This window comes from Otolemur garnettii, unplaced genomic scaffold (assembly GCF_000181295.1).
Source record: "Otolemur garnettii isolate 467f Iridium unplaced genomic scaffold, OtoGar3 scaffold00142, whole genome shotgun sequence".
Classification (NCBI taxonomy): domain Eukaryota; kingdom Metazoa; phylum Chordata; class Mammalia; order Primates; family Galagidae; genus Otolemur; species Otolemur garnettii.
The window spans coordinates 4,554,194-4,574,493 of record NW_003852537.1 but is presented as its reverse complement, the minus strand read 5'-3'; positions in this window follow the sequence as shown (position 1 = coordinate 4,574,493).

The following is a 20,300-nucleotide window of genomic DNA, read 5'->3' as shown; positions in this document are numbered from 1 at the left end:
GGTTGACATCTCTTAGAAATATGAGAATTAAATGAATGAATTAATATATGGAAATTTATGTACAAATCAAGATCAATATTAACATATCTAATATAAATAATTGTCATTTATAAGTAAATTACCAAAGAAAATTATAATTTATATATCTGAATACACCTGGCACAAAGTAAGCAACATTTATTTATGCATTTTCAAATAACTTATGGTAATGAAACATAACCAAATTATATCAGTTTCCCTGGGCTGGCATAACAAAGTAGCAAAATAGAGTGGCTTAAAGGAACAGCAGAAATGTATCCTGTCCCAATTCTGGAGACTAGAATTCCACCATCCAGGTATTAGCAAGTCACGCTCTCTTTGAAAGGGAAATACCTTGTCTTGTCTCTTGCTCTCTGCGCAGCGTCCATGGCTCCTGCACATCACTGATCTCTGTCACACGTGCAGTCAACTTTTTTGTTGGTTTCTCCCGAGTCTCTGTGCCCGCTCTTCTCACAAGGGCACAAGTCATACTGTATTTACGGTCTCCCCTAATCCGATAAGTCCTTATCTGAACTTGATTACATTTGTACAAACCTTATTTCCAAATAAGGTCATAGTCATAGGTACCAGGCTAAGACTTATCTCTGTTACAGTGGAGAAAACAATTTGACCCACAGCAATGCTTTTTCATTCAACAACTCTTTACTGAGAACTTCTTAATAGTCTGGTCTTTCTAATGCTCTTTTGGAAATGATTTTAGGACCTTTGTGTTACCGACTGAGAGATACTAAATGTAGTACCACTGGGAGCTTAACGTGTCAGTCAACAAACATTGAGAAATATGAGGCAGTGGACTTAATGGTCGTCATCATTTTATTGGTAATAAAACTCAGATATTTGACAATTTAAGTATCTGTTAAGGATCATTTAATGGGCAGATTGGAACCAGGATTTAACATAGCTCAATCTGCTGCCAAGTGCTTTGTCGTTATTATTAGACTGTATGTTTTAAAAGTAAGATTTGTAAACAATATTAAAGAAAAAGAGAAATAGACTGAGTCACTATTAGGCTTGGATAGTAAGACATCGTTCCTTACTTCAGTGTGCAGTTGATTTGTGCGTCATTATATGACAACCACGTATTCATCATTAAATAGACCCATGTTTTGGGCAGCACCTGTGGCTCAAAAAAGTAGGGTGCAGGCCCCATATACTAGAGGTGGTGGGTTCAAACCTGGCCCTGGCCAAAAAAAAAAAAACAAAAAAAAAAGGACCCATGTTTTAAACATGTATGAGATTTATTTTGATTTTCTTTAGTTTAAAAAAATAGGCAAAAAATATATAAAACAACTTTTAGAACTATGTATCAATAGTTGCCACTTCAAATTTACATTTTATATGAATATTATTTATGGCTTCATGTAATTAGGAAAGCTACAAATGGCAGATGCTAAAAAATTTAGAGCAATGATTGTATTGATTATGTATGAAATATTTAATAGGAGATATAGAAATACAACAAACATATAATAGCATCCTTATTGCCATCATTGTGGAATTAATGGAAATATGTTAGAAAGCATGTCAAGATGAAGGTAGTTATTGTATTTTTAAATAAATCATTTGATGACTTGAGAAAATCCTCAAGAAATAAGAAACTCTTGGCATATAAAATTTAAATTTTGATAATGTTCAACTCAGAACATAGTCTTATGTTTAAGAAAAGTATGACCATTAAAGAAGGAAATGTCTGTGCCACTAACTGCAGGTCTCTCCTGGTGCTCTATCACTTAAAAGAAGGCAAAAGGTATGGTACTCTTATTTCTGGACAAGGCAGCAAGCTAAGTAGGCCTGCTATTTAACCCAAACTCTTCAGAGACAAGGAAATGCGCTTACTAAAAACAAATAAATAAAACAAATAGTTCTGACTGATTTGTTGGCTAGTACATAATGGGAAGTCAAGGTCTCATTTCCCTATGACGAAGCTTTAGCTTGTGTGTTCCTCAACCTCTGAGATCGCCTGGACCGAAAGTTTCCTTTTGTAACGTATGAGTATCATTTCTGTGCTTCATCTTTTGAAACAGGAAAGGATTGTGATTTCTATGTTGAAACAAATCAGGCCCAAATTTGTTAATGGTTAGTCAGAGTTTTTGTCACCAGAAATGGATTGTTTAGCAAAGCTGTCCAACCTGTGGTGCATGGGCCACACGAAGATTATCTGAGGACTGTTTTGCTTATCTGTGGTTGGATAGTGCAAAAAAGTATGCATGGACCTTTTTGGTTCATCAGCTTTCGTTAATGTTTGTGTATTTAATGTGTGGTCCAAGACAACTCTTATCCTTCCAATGTGCAGCAGAAAAGGAAAAAGGTTGGACACTGGGGGTGATAATATTCAAATACCAGTTATGAAGTCTAAGTAATATAATTGATCATTTTCAAATGCGAACAGCAATAACTACATTTCCCTAAAATTTCCATAATATATTGAGAAAAGGAGTAGCTCAATAATACAATTGAGCAAGGCAAGTTTCTGTTCATTTTCAGCTACTCACTAATTTTACATTCGGTAAGTGCCTAGAGACTCTGTAATCACACACCTTTTATAAATCTCAAAAAATAAAAATAAATATATATGGACTGCTTATATTGTAAGAGAAAAAAAATAACTGTTTACTTTCATGAATGTCTCAATATTCTAATCATAATGTACCTTTCCTTTTATATGCCAATGAAAAGAATAATTCTTGCAAGAAAAAGTCTCAGTCTGTCTAAAAAATGATCCCTATGATGGGGTTTTATAATATAATTTTAAAAAATACACGAATATATGCCCTTACATGAGCACAAGCCATTACGCCAAATTGTGTATCATTTAAAAGGATAAAAAAAAAACCCTTTTACTGGTGCTTGCATTTAGGGGTGTAATTTGAATACCTAGGAAATCAATATCTGCTTCACTATGTGATTACAGCCAAATAATTGAAGGATCAGACAAGCAGTGAACCACAGGGCTTTTCTGGCAAACAGCAAGGAGTTCTAACTATAAAGCTCCTCTCAATGCTAGTGGACCTCAGGTTGTAATTACATAAAACTTTTAAATGTACTATTTTTTCAAAAGAGCCTGTTGGCGTAATCATTCAAGGAAAGAAAAAATTCTAAAAATACCAGAATTGACACTTCACACTGAGGCAAGAAAGAAAGAACTGTTTAAAGGTAAATGAATGAGAAAGACCGTGGAGGGCTCTCACTCACAGCAGCTCCAGGGCCGGCCTCCTGGTCATTCAGAGCCTTGATGCACAGCCTGGAGCACCCCAGAGCACCCCAGAGCATTCAGCTTTATTCCTCACCACTTCATCCAGGATTCTGCTTTTTCTTTATTCACATCCAAAAGTTTAAATTTCACGTTCTGTCTGATGGTCATAGCTTCACCTGAAAATATTCTCTTTCTGATCAGAGTAAATTCTTTGAAACCAGAGCCAGTGCGCTATTGGAGCCTATGACAGACGTCGTCCTCACTACCCCTCCATGTAGCAGTGATGGATGAAAGACAGATGTGCCTACAGGGACAAGCAGGTGGAGTTGAAGCTGAGCAGTGAGGGGCACACAGCTAATAAATAGCAATGCATACTCAGCGTCAAAGTTGATTTGGAGGAGAGTGTATGACCAGCAGAGTGACAAAGACAGTGTCCTCCACATAAGAGGGGGCACTCTTAACTCAACTTCTATGCTTTAATTGACCTTTTCTGTGAGTGAGAAATTGGACCTACTTTTTATGACCTTTAAGTTCTTCAAAAATAAGCCAGAATTTCATGCATTTCTGTAAAGTGTTTCAACTTGAAAATATGACAAACAGGCTGCCAACTGAAAGCCTTTTGTGGGACAGTAAATCTTTCAAAACTGAATATATAAGATATTTTGAGTAGTAATCGTTTAAAATAATTATGAGCATAAGGATTACTTTTATTACAGTTTTTGTTGCATATCGTTGGGAACTTATTTGGTACAATGATTAGTACATATTTTGTATTCACATGGAACAGTATTGTAAAATTAAAATATTTGTATATTCCTTCTAATTTCCATTGGAATAAAACATGCCTTTTGTCTTAAGAGAATTTTAGCTATAGAATGCCAATTTTCACAACGCATACTTGTAAAAGCTGCCATGTGAGGGAATCAATCTAATCACTTCCTGATTTCAAACTTATTTCAGATTTTGATGATGTTATAAATTCCAGCTGCATACAATGAGATGATTTTTCTTGTATTGCTCAATTAAGAATAAAAAACACAACCTAGTACATTCTATGCCACATTGTTAATCAATGATAATAGTTATTACATTTTAGGCAATAGTCATCAAAAGAGAGTTTAATAAATTTTTCATTGATTTCATTCATTTGAGATATTGTTATAGCATTTATATCTATTAAGTATATTTCTCAGGCCTGGTGCAGTGGCTTACACCTGTAATCCCAGTACTCTGGGAGGCCAAGGCAGGCAGACTGTATATATACATATATATTTCACTATGGCATGATGGGCATTGTTACCAAAGAATTCAAAATAAAAGTCTTCAAATTTGGGGATACTAACTAATTTGTTATCTAGCATATATTTTAGATAGGGAAGGAGGTAGTAAAAGTTTTGTGACTTATGGCTCTAGAGACTGGGTGCATTTTTCATGGTCTTTAAGAAATTAAGTAGTAATACTAGGTATATTTAAAATGTACTAAAGGCTCGGTGCCTGTAGCTCAGCAACTAGGGCACCAGCCACATATACCATAGCTGGCAGGTTTGAATCCAGCCTAGGCCTGCCAAACAACAATGACAACTACAACCAAAAAATAGCCAGACATTGTGGTAGGCACCTGTAATCCCAGCTACATGGGAGGCTGAGGCAAGAGAATTGCTTAAGCCCAAGAGGTGGAGGTTGCCGTGAGCTGTGATGCCACGGCATTCTACCCATGGTGATAGCAAAATAAAATAAAATTGTACTAAAGTTAAGCTTTTGCTACAGGTTTAAAAATTAAACCAGAGAGCTACTGTAATTTCACAGTAACACTCTAGGAAGCTCATGGATCTGTTTGTGCTGATTTGTTCTCTTCTTATGCAACTGGTCCTGCAATGCTCACAGTACAGTTGGCAGAGAAACAAGAAGACTAGATCAGATGGGAAACAACTGAGCCACCAGCAGCCCACAGAAACAGCCTGGGCATAAGTCATGAAGACCCTGATTCAACTACAGCCCTGTGTGTGTAAAAGCACCTAAACCCCCTGTAGCAGGAGGAAGATGGTTTCTTAAGATAAGGGTCTGCCATCTCCTCATTTGCTGGCAAAGGATTTTAGATCATTAAATCTGAAATGTCTGACTTTTAATAAAAAGTTTAGTTTATTACATCTCAAACAAGAAGCAGTACAATTAATCAAAGTATGTACCTAAGCTAGTGACTCAGTTTTGCCATCTTAATGGTAGCTTGTTTGTGCCAGCAGCAAAGAACCCTGGGGAGCGAGTGACAATGAAATCCCAAAAGGCATTTTCCACACCTTGTTGAGAATAAAATATTTTTCCTTGCACAGTGGTCCAAAGCATGAAAGAAGTGGTAGTTCGTGGGTGCTAGGTCTGGTGAATACAGTGGTGGATCACAGAGTTTCCAAGCCCAGCTTCCATAATTTGAAGCAGCCTTATTTGTGGACGGTGTTATCCTGCAAGAGGATTGGTCTGTCTCTGTTCACCATTCTCAGGTACTCAATCCTAAGCTTCCTTATCAAGTTGTCTAAGTTGTTGCAGTAATTATCTGCTGTAATCATTTCACCAGGTTTCTTGAAGCTGTAATGGGTAATTCCAGCGCTGAACCACCAAACAGACTCCATTAGCTTTTTGAATGAACATTCAGTTTTGAACTGTGTTTCTCACATCATCTTTACCCAAACATCGCGCTGAACTCTTGCTATAGGAAAAAATAATCCATTTTTCATCACGCATACTGGTAGTTTGTAGAAATGGTTCATCTTTATGTTGTGACAACAGAGAAAGGCAATCCTCAAGATGCTTTCTCTTCTGAAGCTTGTTTAATTCATGCAGAACCATCTAGCCACCTTGCTGATTTGTTTCAAGTGGTCCAATGTTGTTGATACAGTAATGTCAAGCCTTGCTGCTACTCCATGTGTAGACTGAGATGGATTCACTTCCACTACAGCTTTCAGCTCATCATTATCCACCTTGGTCTCAGGTCACCCACAGGGCTCATTTCCAAAGTAAAATCACCAGGATGGAATTTCTCAAGCCATCATTATACTTGGCATTCATTAGCCACATCCTTCCAAAATATTTTGTTGATATTTTGAGCTGCATTCGTTTCATGATGGAACTCATATTAAAAAATAACATAAATTTTTGACTTATTTATGGTTTCACAAAAATTTCTGTAAAAAAATTGAAAGATAATCATGAGACAAAATGTGTTTGAAAGAGTGAGGATGCACCTTTACCACAGAAACAAAAGAAGAAAAGAAATGTCAAGGTGAAGTGTCAGAGACATCAACTGCCAAACTTGGTACTTAAGGAAATCGGACATTTCATATTTAATACCTAATACCAAGCCTTGCCTTGCCTCCCCCCACCCTTCCTTGGCTTTGTTCTTTACTTTTTTGGCTTTGAGACTAGGTACCAAGCTTTCAGTAGCACTTTTATCAGCATAAATTTGATACTTGCCCTGCAGTCAATCATAGATTATTCCTTTGTTCATAATACTTGATCTATTTTCATTCTCTCCTACACATCTGAGTTTTGTATTTTCAGAAAAGATCCAAATAATTATGAATAAACAAATATTTGTATTCTTCTTGGCATTCAAGTCCAGCCTAAATTTGATCTCAACGAGTTTTCTTGCACTATTTCTCCCAGTGAACTCAACCTATGGTTAATGCATACTCAATATACTCAATGTAACATGGGGAATAAATACCAGCTATCTATCAGATATCCAAACATTTCCTAACTTTCTATCTTATTTCTCTTCTTAGAATACCCCTTTTCTTAATATCCATTCTTAAAAATTGTGCCTACTTATAATAGACATTTTATTACTTATTTCTTTAGTTCAATATCAGAAACCTTTTCCTATATATTTGATGACTCTTGGTGGATAACTGAAGTTACCTCACACTACTAAACTCAAAATATGAGCTAGTTCTAGCTCAAGGCTGTCAGACAATGAAAATGCAGGCATGACCTGGGCTTAGGACATTAGATATGCCTGCTCTGGCTTTTGAAAGCTTAAGATTACCAGCAAGTTAAAGAGAGAAGAGATCACGTTTGTGTTGGCAAAAGTGATGGCAGCCAGACGCAGCCTCTGCCCACAGAAGCAGCCATACGAGCAGGGTCATGTCCATTGGCCTTCCTACGGCATGACCACATACAAAGTGGTGTTTTCTATAGCCCGTTAAAACATCTCATATTTACTGGTTGCATTAATAACATTCTCCAGGTGTCCTCGAACTACAGCCTGTGGGCCACATGCATCCTGCCTAGGACATTTATCTAGCCTGCTAGGTGTTTTTGCTGCCACTGCCTGTCCTGCTTAGCAACCAGCTCATCCCGGGGCCCACAGTCCAGCCCTCCAATGGTCTGAGGGACAGTGAACTGGCCCCCTGTGTAAAAAGTTTGAGGACCCCTCTAAACCCCTCTACCTCATTGTGGAATTTTGTCTGTGGCATGGAACACATAGGCTTCTGGGCCCCTGCCTGTTTCCACTGCCTTTTTCTCTTATTGTTCCAGTATGATCATGACCTTTCAATATTTTTCAATAAATTTATTTCTTATTTAACCAAGTGAGCATCAACTTTTATATCTTGCAACTGAGATAACTTGGAATAACACGTATTGTTGACAGGGCTGGGGCAGGAAAGGCAAGTGGTATCCAGCTGTTGCTCAGCAGTGTCCCTTATTTTCTCTGTCACCTTACCTGGAAAGATTATAGAAATATGTAGTTTGTTTTCACCTGTCAGGAACATTCATATATCTTTCCCACTTCTCCTTTCAGTAAGATTTTAATAACTTCCTCATTTCACAAACTCTTACTTTGGTCTATAAATTAATAATATTATAATGATCAAAGCATGAATACAGAAATTAATAGCTAATGTATATTCCTGTAAGGTAAGAGATAGATTGTATAACATGTAGAGGTGTGACACCTCAGTAAATCATCTGAGAAAAGGGAGTCATGAATGTGAGATTTCTGTCTCAAACGGGAGGAAAATTTTCTATCTTCCAAGCCCTGCTGCAGGACATGGTACTTAGTGTACTCGTGTATATTTGAAAGGCGTCATATGACACGGTGAGACATCCTGATACGTTGATGAGGTGATCCCACAGGTTCTTGGCTTTGACTAGAACCCAGTGCAACAGAAATCTTTTCTGCTGTCCATGTTTCAGGACAATCTTTGTTGAAAAGATTGTGTGGAGTTGAACACGGCTTGCCAAGCTTTTCCTCATAAAGCCAGATAGTGAATACTGCAGGCATCTGCTCTAACTGTCATGGCATGAAAGCAGCCCTAGACAACTCTTAAACAAACATCTTAGCTTAGCTACACAATATTCTAGTAAAATTGTATTTTTGATAGCAAGCAGCAAGACTGTGGCGATGGTTTCTCAATCCCTGGTCTGTCGGACTGCAGTATCAGCAAATTGATTTGAGGAGAGATCAGTTCTCAATTAAATGTTATTTTGACATTTTACTGTGGTAAATAAGACGTCTATTAAACAAATTCTGTCTCAACGTCTTTTAAGTAACAGTGAACATAATATTATTTTAATGGTATGTAAAGTTTAAAAAACTGCAATATTTCTGCTGAAATATTTAGAGATAGACATATTGGCATTAATCCTTTAACTTATTTTCAAATGATATACCAAAGGCAGACAAAGCTAAACCAAATATGGCAAAATATTGACATTTTTTTAAGAAGCTAGGTTAAATATATATGAATATGCACTGAAAACTTCAACTTTTCTTTAGGTTTGGAAATTTTTACAATGGATGAGAAAAACAAAGTAAAACAAAAAATCTTAATATTGTTATTTAAATTATTTTGAATAACATTAATTCAAATTATTATAAATTAAAAATCTCAAGCTGTAATAGCCACTGGACTGAACTCAGTATTTAAGGGGTAAATACTTTAATATGAAACACATCATTTGCACTGATCATTAAAATCTGTATTCTCTAACTATTTTGCTTCATAAGTTTTTAAAATAATGTAGGTTCCTTCATATTAACAATTTATGTACATTTCAACATATGCTAAAAGTTGAATTGTAGCAGGAAAAATCAGGAGTAAGGTGTTGGACCATCTCTCGCACTTAATACTTTCAGATCATCTGACCCTTCACAAGATACTGAAAAGAAAATTGAGTTAACTCACTAGTTTCTCCTCCTAAGTTGACCACAACTTCATTTTCTGCAGCCACTGAGAAATGGATAAATTAAAAGTGACTTACTCAGGCTTGATTGTGACCAACTAAAGCTCTTTCATTTCATATTAACACAGCTACTCTTCGTGGGTTACATCTAAAGGACAGTGAGTAGATCACTTCCACTTTATTTTGTCCATATGCTTCTAAAATAAAAGGAGTATGCTGTTGAATTCTGAACAGATGCTATTTAAATTTAATGACAAAGTAAAAGAAATTATTTTAAAAACCAAAGTGCGTTAAGAGATATTGGCTAGTATATTGACATTTAAAAATATCATAGATAACAAACACAAACAATGTAACCTAATAGTCTGTACTCTCATTTTAATCTAAAATTTAAAAAAATTAAAAATAAATAATAATGAAAAACAAAAATATCATAGAATTATTTATTATTATTTATGAATTTAAAATACATTTTTATAGTTACTACTGAGGCCAATTTCACTTTTTTAAAAAATATTTTTCAAAGTTCCAATGGATTTAATACATAGAGTATAGATTTTTCCACTGACTACACAATTTGCTGATGTTTCAAGCTCAAACTAGCCTGGTTGCATTTATGTCTTAGTAACAACAAGAGTCAAGAGGAAGCAAGGCTAAAAATAAGAGAAAATAAGGTGCAAGTAATCTGAATTTGGGGGGGCAAATATGATTGATGGAAAGAGTAGATAAGAAAATTTCAAGTATTGAAATGAATACAAAAACAGTTTTGGTGAGTAGCTTAATCTTTGAAATATTCATTTTTCACAAGCTGCTTGTTCTCATGCTTGGAGAATCAATATTTACAATTCCATACTTTGCGGAATATCCCTGGGATATGATCTCGTTCCTGTCATAGACCTCCTCTTTTTGTCTACCCTGATGTTTTCCAAGCATCTTCTGGTCCCGAGTCTGTTCATTCAGCCAGAAACTTTTCTCCCAGATTTCCTCTTTGACTCTACACTATCATCGGAGATGAATTAACTTAGTCTTGCAAGTAGTCTGACTGATTTTGTTGTGGTTTGGTCAGAAGAGGAAAAGTCAAATGAAGTTAGAGTAGGAACTGGTTCAATAAATATATGTTTATGTATGGGGATATGAAAAACCAAAAAAAGCATCTTCCTTCAATGTACCTGCCTACCAGGTAAGAACTTCACATTTAGAGTTTTGAGATTCATCTCATCATCTCATCTATTATCAATAGATGTATCTATGAATCTGTCATTTAGCACTATTAAAATGTGGCTATAAAATATATGGTCGAGAATATATTTTCCTCCTTGCTTCTAGAAGCTATCAGGAGCAAACACTTAGGGATGCTGAATTTTAAAACCTGATAACCAATGAATAAATCTTTCATCAAGCCATTGCACATGTGGTTATTAAAGTATCATAGAATTATTGACATGTAGATATTTATGGAAACTAGACAAGAGAGCCATCAGATTGGATCCAGACAATTCTACATGTATCAGAGAAATGAGTGAGGATGGCATGCCCATTAGAGAGGGTAGACAATGTGAGTTAGAGCAAGGAAGGAGATGAGAATCAGATGTAACCTCTCCCACCCTGAAATATGTGAAATAAATGCAAGATAGCATCAAAATTTAAGCAAATTTAAAATTCTCTAACTTCTTATAACTTTATTCCCAATCATTAATATTTAGTGGCTATCTTTCTAGAACACTTAATCTTTCTTTCTTTTCTATTTTCTGCTTTATTCTCTAAAATTTTTAACACAAAATGAATCTCCTCTACATGAGTGATATTTAACTTTGTGTATCAACCACACCAGGTTAAGGGATACAGAGAGAGTGTCTGTGAGGGTGCTTCTGGGGGATTAGCATATGAACCAGTGGACCCCGTAATAAAGAAGACTCCCTCTTATCAAGGTGGACAGTCATCATAGGAGCCATTGAGGGTCTGAATAGAAGACAAAGAAAGAGGAAAGAAGGGCAAGTTCTTTATTTTTAAGTTGGGTCATCCATCCTCTCCAGCTTTTGAATGTCAGAGCTTCTAATTCTTGGGCTTGTGGACACCCAGACTTACGAACAACCTGTTATCAGGCCTTTAACCTTGAACTGAATTACACCACTGGCTTCACTGGTTCTCCAACCAGCAGAAATCATACCATAGATCTTCCCAACTTCCATATTTGTGTAATTGTGAACCAAATTGTTGGGGAACCAGCTCCAGACTTCACAGTGGTTCTTTCCCAATGCCTGGTGGAGAAGAGAGAATGAAGCAAAATGAAAAGACAGACACAACTTTAAAGTTTTAAGAATGGACTGGAGCAAGGGATCTTTGCTCCTTATTGTGAGGCTTCAGCAAAGACCAAGACTCCAGACTAGCTGTATATTTGTTTCATACATCTAGTAGCAGAGGCCAAAATCTTTATGTCATAATTCTTGCTGAGCTTCCATTCCCCAATTAAACTATGTTTTAAACTAGCTACATTAATTAGACTGATTTACTTTGTACTATTATTGCTCTAAGTTATTTTTGACCTTAATACAAACAGAACATGGGACAGGGAACACAGTCCAGATGCAGGATATCCGAGACCCCAATTAGGCCATGCACACAAATCACAGGCGTGGTAATTAACACCCAAGAAGCTTGTGCTCAAATGGACTGGAGTTTCTGATCAGACCCAGGTGACAGAAGAAGGGAAATGTTTTTCTTTGTCTAGTCCAGAGCAATTCTTGCTTTCTTTAATTAGGTTTAAACATTCTCCATTCTCTAACTCCTCAAAAGCACTCACTCTCCCTGAGTGGCCAGCCTGGCCTAGGCAAGCCTTGACTGCTAAATGGCCTCAAAGCCAAGTCATGCTAGGGGAGGGATGAAGTTTCAGCGAGATAACCTCTACAGCAGTGGTTCTCAACCTTCCTAATGCTTCCTAATGCCGCGACCCTTTAGTACAGTTCTTCATGTTGACCCCCAACCATAAAATTATTTTCATTGCTACTTCATAACTGTAATTTTGCTACTGTTATGAATTGTAATATAAGTATCTGATATGCAGGATGTATTTTCATTGTCACAAAGGGGTTGCAACCCACAGGTTGAGAACCACTGTTCTAGGGCTGGGCTAGGCCTTTACCAGGCTTTGGGTTTCTCTGATCCACTCTCTCCTGTCTCTGTTCCCCTTTGTCCATTATCTCCAATCATTTTTTTAGTTCGATTTGTAAACTACTTACAACTAATAATTGAATATTGGTTTTAATCTTATTAAATCATTATTACTAGCAATGCAAGCACATCAAGATATAATTCTTCCCTTAAGTACCCATATGTACACCATCAAATCTCCTAATAAATCTCTTCTTATCTATCTATCCATCCATCCTAATGGATTTGTGTCTCTGAAAAGTCCTAATATCACCCAAATTTTATTTAAATCATTTCATAGACATGCAATTTCAGATAAGGAACTAAGACAAAAGCAATAGCAAATACCTTTTCACATTTGAATATATTTATACAGTTGAATATGTTTCTGTGTGCCCAAATTTCTACAACTATAACTGGCAGTGAAAATGTATACACATTATTAAGATAAATAGTAATAAACTCATGTTGGTCTTCAAAAAGGCCTTTGACATTAGAACCAAACTGATGTTACTGAGAGTTTCCATTCCATCATATTAATAACTTTAGCATATCTAGATATTATCATTTTAAAATTTGAATTTAATATTTAAAATTTGACTTTTCTTATTATTAGTGAGGTAGATCATCACTTTCTCTGAATATTATTTTAAAAGAATTTTTTGTAACTTTTGATTTTATTTATATAACATCATTACTCAAAAGTTTTTATTTTTATAGGCAACATGCTTTTGCTATGTAGTTTGTGTGTCTGTTTGTAAACTCCTCACCCTACACTTTTTCTTATTAAACTTTCTATTGATTGGTAACACAATGACTGATAAGCATTTAATTATATTCTTCCTCCCAGTGATATAAAGTGCATTCCTCAGAGCTAACTAAGAATTCCTCATACTTGTCTATTCACAACCCATGTTCCTATGCTGGTTAACCATGAAATTAAAAGCTTCCAAACTGTGGAATTGCAAACAAATTTACTAGAAGCCTGAATAATAACTATATATCCCATCAATAAATATAGGCTTATATAATTATTCTTAACATTGCATACTATTTCATTTGCCCACTCATTCCCAAATATGTCTAACCAAAGATTAGTTTACAAGTTTCCAGATTGATTGACACTTTTTACTACTGTGTCATAAATAGTGCTATAATGATTGTACATTTGCCTTTCTGCAGTTTTTATTTGCAATAATACCATGAAATTGTAAATTACTTGTGTTGTTTTTCTCTACCAAATTTCTATGAGGATTTATGTTTTCTTATTGATATTTAAAAGCTACTTGTATATTAAGGAATTGAATGTTATGAAATATTTCACATTTTCTATTTATTTGTGATACTTTAAATTTTAGGAAGTCAGATTTATCAATGATTTTTAATTTCTAATTAAAATCAAAGATTACCAGATTAAATATACCTAAATGCTATTTAGGTTAAAAAAAATCTATATCAAGTTTAGTAGGGAAAAATGGAGAAAAAAAATTTTGCAATGAAAAATTATATCCTTACTATATAAAGAGCTCTTATATGTGAACGAGAAAATTGCAAACACACCAACAGAAAAGACTTGAAGAAGCAATTTATAAGGGGAGAAAAATTATAGATATTATATTTTGGGGAAAGCCTTATGAATATTATTCGTCTATAAATTCTTTGAATTCTCTTGTGGCTTCCTTTTTATATTTAAATATTTATTTAAAATTTTGTCATAGTATAAACTATGATGTAGCAAATCAATTACATTTTCCTAAGTAAGCAATCTTTTATTCTTTTTATTGACCAATTAAGTTACAGAGGTTCATATTGCCTTTACAATATACTAATCAAAAGGTATCTATAAAATTCTACTTTCTTCTTAATAGTAGACTAACAAAGTTAGAGCTAGGTATAACTTCACATACCAGCTAGTCCAATTTTAATACTTTATCAATCAAGCAATAGATGCCAGTCTAGGCTGAATGACTCAACTAAGGTTAAGTAGCTTCCTGGTGATGGAGTCAGAAGTTGTAATGAACATCTTATATCTTCTTTATTTAGTAAGAAGAATAAAGATACTAATTAGTCCTCTGCTATGTCTAGATACATAAGCTGGTATGACAAAGAAAAGCCAAAAGTAAATCAAACATTGAACACAGATACTTTTGAGCAACTTTTGCAGAATTTCTACAAGCCATCTCACCTAATTAAGCCTCAATTTACTTGTAAAAATTTAATAAGAATATAGTTTCCAAGGATTTTTTCCTATCACATTTGTTCACTTGCCACATTTCTTCTAGAGGTCACAGAAATAAAGTAAGCCATAAGAGGAAAGATCTATGCAGTAGAGCAATGATGCTTTAGAAGTCCACAAAAACTCACATCTTCTCCCGCTCATAGAGGGAGAAATCAAGCCAGTCCCACACAGAGCCTCGGCCATGCCTGGGGAGGAGCTGTGGACCTGAAATCAGTCTTCAATTTTTCTCACTGAACTCTGGGGACACACCTTTCATGAAGGATGCCAGGGGAAGAATATGTGATCTTGAGCAGGATAATTTTCTTCAACCAAGACAAAACTTCAAATAAGCTGACAGCTGAGGAATATTCTCCATAGTGATTCAAGAAAATAGGAAAATAAATATATATTTTTTTTTTTTCTGAGACAGAGTCTCACTTTATTGCCCTCAGTAGAGTAATGTGGCGTCACAGCTCACAGCAATCTCCAGTTCTTGGGCTTAGGCGATTTTCTTGCCTCAGCCTCCCAAGTAGCTGGGACTACAGGTGCCCACCACAACACCCAGCTTTTTTTTTTTGTTGTTGCAGTTTGGCCAAGGCCAGGGTTGAATCAGCCACCCTTGGTATGTGGCCAGCACCCTGCCCACTAAGCCATAGGCACTACCCAGAAAGTAAATCTTTCAATCAAAAGCATATATATAGACATAGTATCATAGTATTCACCACAAATACTGCTGAAATTATCTATTTTTGAATATGCTAATCATAGAGATGGCAAGTTCTGAATGAAGGGATAATAAGTTTGTATGACAAAAGTAAACATCAATTATGCAATCATATTTTTAATATCATGCTTAACTATTAAACCTGAAGAAATACATTATTTTTATATATTTTTTAAAATGAGTTTATAACCCACTATGTATTTGGAAATAATACACATGTACCACTTAGTATAGAAGCCAAAATGCTTATGAAGCAAAAATAAGCAATTAATACTCTTGTTGGAGAAATTTGTTGTATCTGTGTCATACACGGCATTGCGTTTCATGTCATTTAAAGTGAACACATTGAAAATGAGAATGAGAATTATATCCCACAAAAAGAGCAGGCAGTAATAGAGTTACCATTTTGTTGAACACTTCATATACACCAGATAATCTATTGCATATACTCTAGTTTTCTTATTTTAAATGCTCTTCAGATCTGAGAAGGCCGGAGTTTATGGCTGCAATTAAAAGATAACTCTCTCTCAATCTTTTTTTTTACTTCAGACGTTGAGATAAATAAACACTGCCTATACCACTTGCATGCCCTTCGCCCTGAGAAAGTTATTTATTTATTCATTACTTATTTTTTCTGACTAAAGTGCAAAACTGTTCAACATTGAGAAGTAGTATTATATTTCCTACCAAAAATATCCCCAAATAATGTGGCTATTGAAAACAATAAGAAATATGAGGATGGAGAAATTACCGCTTATAGATACAGATGTTAGAGACACATATTAGCTTTTCAACATTTGGTTTTAGGACCTTGCAATGAGTTTGGAGAAAGGAGAAAAGCACGGAAAGCAAAAGACATTGCAAAGGGTCCCACACAGTTCGCAGTGAAATACCAGAGGCATTAAAATGCAGAGTGTGATCAGAATCGAGAGGCCTTAAAATCTGAGCCCAGGACTTCAGGAGGGACGGAAGCAACTGTGAACTGAAGTAACTCAGAGCTAAGGTCCCTACCCTGGGACCGCTGACTCTGCTGGTCCATGACCTGCTGGGGACTGGGCCGTGCAGCAGGGCTGGATGGCTGGGGTGTAAGTGAAGCTTCGTGTGCGTTTACAGCAGCTCCCGTCACTCACGTCACCCGTGAACTCTGTCTCCCATCAGATCTGTGTAGCATTAGATTGTCATAGGACTACGGACCCTGGGGTGAACTGAGATGCAAGGGATCTAGGCTGTGTGCTCCTTGTGAGAATCCAGTGCCTAGGATCTGAGGGGGAGCTGATGCGGTGATGCCGGCGCTGGGGAGCAGCTGCAGATACAGCAGAGATGTCTGACTGCACAGAGACCACAGGAATCAGGAGCTGGCAGACTCCTACCAGAGCCCTGGCGGTGAGTGACAAGTGACAGCGAAGCTGCCTCTGGTGGCAGGCCAGCTTTAAATCAGAATCCAACACTTTGTTTAGTCTGCACATGGCCTATTATTTCATCTACCACTTCTATCTGCACCTCTTTGCCACACTGAGAAATTGTCTCACAGTTTTGGTAAGGCCACAAGCTAATCCTAGCAAAAATTGGTAAAAAGCAGATGTCTCTGGAGAATATCTTTGCAAAGGGAGCTAAGACCCAATGATAAGACCTCAGAGGATTCTAAAACTGCTGTCAAAATGAAAGCTAAATTAAAAAAAAATACTTAGAGTCCTATTTAAATTACAGGTTCATTGGAACGGTGATTCACATTCACTAAGCCCACTTTGTGTAATGTGTGGTGACCAGCCAGCCAACAAAGCCACAAAACCTTCAAGACTGCTTTGGCCCACAAAGACCAAGCACTCTGCATGTAAGACAAGTCCTTAGGAGTTTAGGAGAGGAAAAAAATGTGAACACGAAGAACAGAAGCAATTAATGAAGGCCACAGGTTGGTCATATGTGTGTGAATCAGAGCATCATTCCTAGTGGCCAACTGCATTGCTAATGCTGGGAAGCCCTTTACTACTGTGGGAGGGTTGATCCTGCCTGCTGCTAAGGACATCTGCTGTGAAGGAGAGACTGCCGTTCAAAGGCGGCACGTGTTCCTCTTCTAGATAGCACCATAGCTAGATGAACTGATGGAATGGCAGAGGAAATGAAGGCACAGCGGTTAGAGAGGGTTAAGGAGTGACTGTGGTCCTCAGTCCAGCTGGACGAGTCAGCCTGCTTGTTGCTGTGCGATGGGTTTTCAGGAAGATGCGTGTGAGGATGTGTTAGCCACATTTTGTTGCCAACCAACACTGCAGCTACAGGACTGTTCAGGTCTTTGAATTATTGTTTATCAGGAAAACTGAACTGGTCATTTTGCTTCAGTGTGTGTATGGGCAGAGTGGCTGCCACGACTTTCCTATTGCATTACTCGGGTCAAAGCAGTAGCTTCTGAATGCATCGTCTCATCCATAAAGAAATGATGGCTAGCCAAAAAACGTCACCTGAACTGAACATTTTATAGGACGTGATTAAAATTATCAACCACATTGAAGTAGGTGCCCTTCACTCCCATGACAGTGTCCCACTGTCTCCATCACCCCCAGATGGGATTGCCTAGTTGCAGGAAAACAAGCTCAGGATTCCCACTGATAAGGCATTATGGTGAGTTGTAGAATTGTTTCATTATATATTACAATGTAATAATAATAGGAATAAAATGCAAAATAAAAGTAATGTGCTTGAATCATCATCTCAAAATCATCTTTCCTCCCTGCCTCCCTGTCCATGGAAAAATAGTCTTCCAAGTAACTGGTCCCAGGTGCCAAAAATGTTGAGGAAATTGACTGAGAAATCCTCACCTAAGAGGATGAGTCTCGCCCGGGGCTAAAGAACCCTGACCAGTGTATTCGGAGAGACAGGGCAAAAAAGTGAAGGAAGAGAATGAAACCATGTGAGCAGTAATTAGCCAAATCCTACTGGCATAAGCTCTTTGTATGACAGGGATGTTGACTAAATGGTGTGAAGGATCTTGATTTTGAGGCTAACAATTTTGAAATGATACTTACTCATCTAAGAACAACTCATCAAACTTCTGCCTTACATAGAAAAGCATCCAAAGATACAAAGAGCATCCAAGTATATCATTTATGGGGTGTGTGTGTTTGTGTGTGTATATATATCTTAAAAGATATTAATATATTCAAGGTGGATGAATGTGGGAAAATTCCAAAAAGTTAAATATACTAAAATTTGATACATATATGTTTTTAGAAGCTAATAATTAATAACTGGGTCTTCTTTTTTGCTGAAACCAAAGAGTTATTCTTGGCAGAAAGCAGCAAAAAAAAAAAAAAAAAGGCCATTCACAATTGTCAAAGGTAAGAAGTATTTTTGTTACAGGAATTCATTAATGATTGGCTTTTACTAGTCGAAAAATGGAAGAGGACTCATTACATCCAAAAGTGCACAGGAGAGGAGCAAAGCACAAATCTAGTGAAACAATGAAAAAACTTAAATATATTAAAAAAACAATGAAGTTTATTGGTAGGAACATAGTGCTTCATAGGGAGTATACTTTCGGTGTAAATATTTCACAATTTTTTCAGCATTCTGTTAGCTGTTTTCATGGACATAAAACAAACAAAATAAGAACAACTCAAATTTTTCTATTATCAGCAATTTCCTGTGAATGTTGTTAGTACAAGATGATTTGTAATATGGTATCAGTGTCCTGGGCTCTGAATTTTTTTTTAATTAAATCATAGCTGGGTACATTGATGCAGTTATGGGGTATAATGCACTGATTTGATATACAATGTGAAATGCTTACATCGAACTGATTAACCCGTCCATCTCCTCGCTTACTTATTTGTGGTAAGACAGTCATACTCTTTTCTCAATAGTCTTGAAATGTACCATTGCATTATGCACATTAGGTGAGGTCCCCCCAAATCCCCTGCCTCCTCCTGACCTCCCTCTTTCCTCCTCTCTCTCTCCAGTAGAATGCTTATCCTACTTTCTGGACCAGGCGTTTCCTCAAACTATGGCCCTCAGGCCACATGCGGCCCTCTGAGGACCTTCATCTGGCCTGCCAGGTGTTTTTGCTGCCACTGCCTGTCCTGCTTAGCAGCCAACTAGTCCTGGAGCCTGCACTCCTGCCCTCCAACAGTCTGAGGGACGGTGAACTGGCCCCCTGTTTAAAAAGTTTGAGGACCCTTTTTCTGGACTATCGTTATGTTTTGCCTAAGGTGACCAGACTTCCCGCTTTTGGCAGGACAGTCCCAATTTTTAACAATTTGTCCTGCATCTCCCAGAGTTTTACAAAAGTCCCGATTTTTGGAAAGAATGCATGACAAGCTACAGAAGGAGAATGGGAAGGGAATATACGGTTTCCACCACTGAAAAGGTTAATGTAACTCTATTTGGGAATGAAGAGGTTAATGTAACTTCATTTGGAAATGAAAAGGCTAAAGTAAACTCCCTATACCCTTCCTGAGCAAGGTATCAGAAAGAGACTGGCTCCCTCCCTTGCTTCTAGGCAAGGACAATTAGCTCAGAAGGATCCAAACTGTCTGGAACAGACAAGTAGCCCTCCCCCCCAGAGTAAGGTGACCAAGCGGGACAGTCCTGATGTTTAATAATTTGTCCTGTGTCCTGCGGCATTTTTAAAAAGCCCTGATTTTTAGAAAGAATGCACAACAAGCTAGGGAACACAGGAGAACAGGAAGGGAATATATGGTTTTCAGCTGCCACATGGCTATTTCACCAGGATATGCATTTTATATTATTTTTGTTAATTTTATAATGTTAAACTTTAATAATAACAAATAATTGTTGAGAACTGATTATCG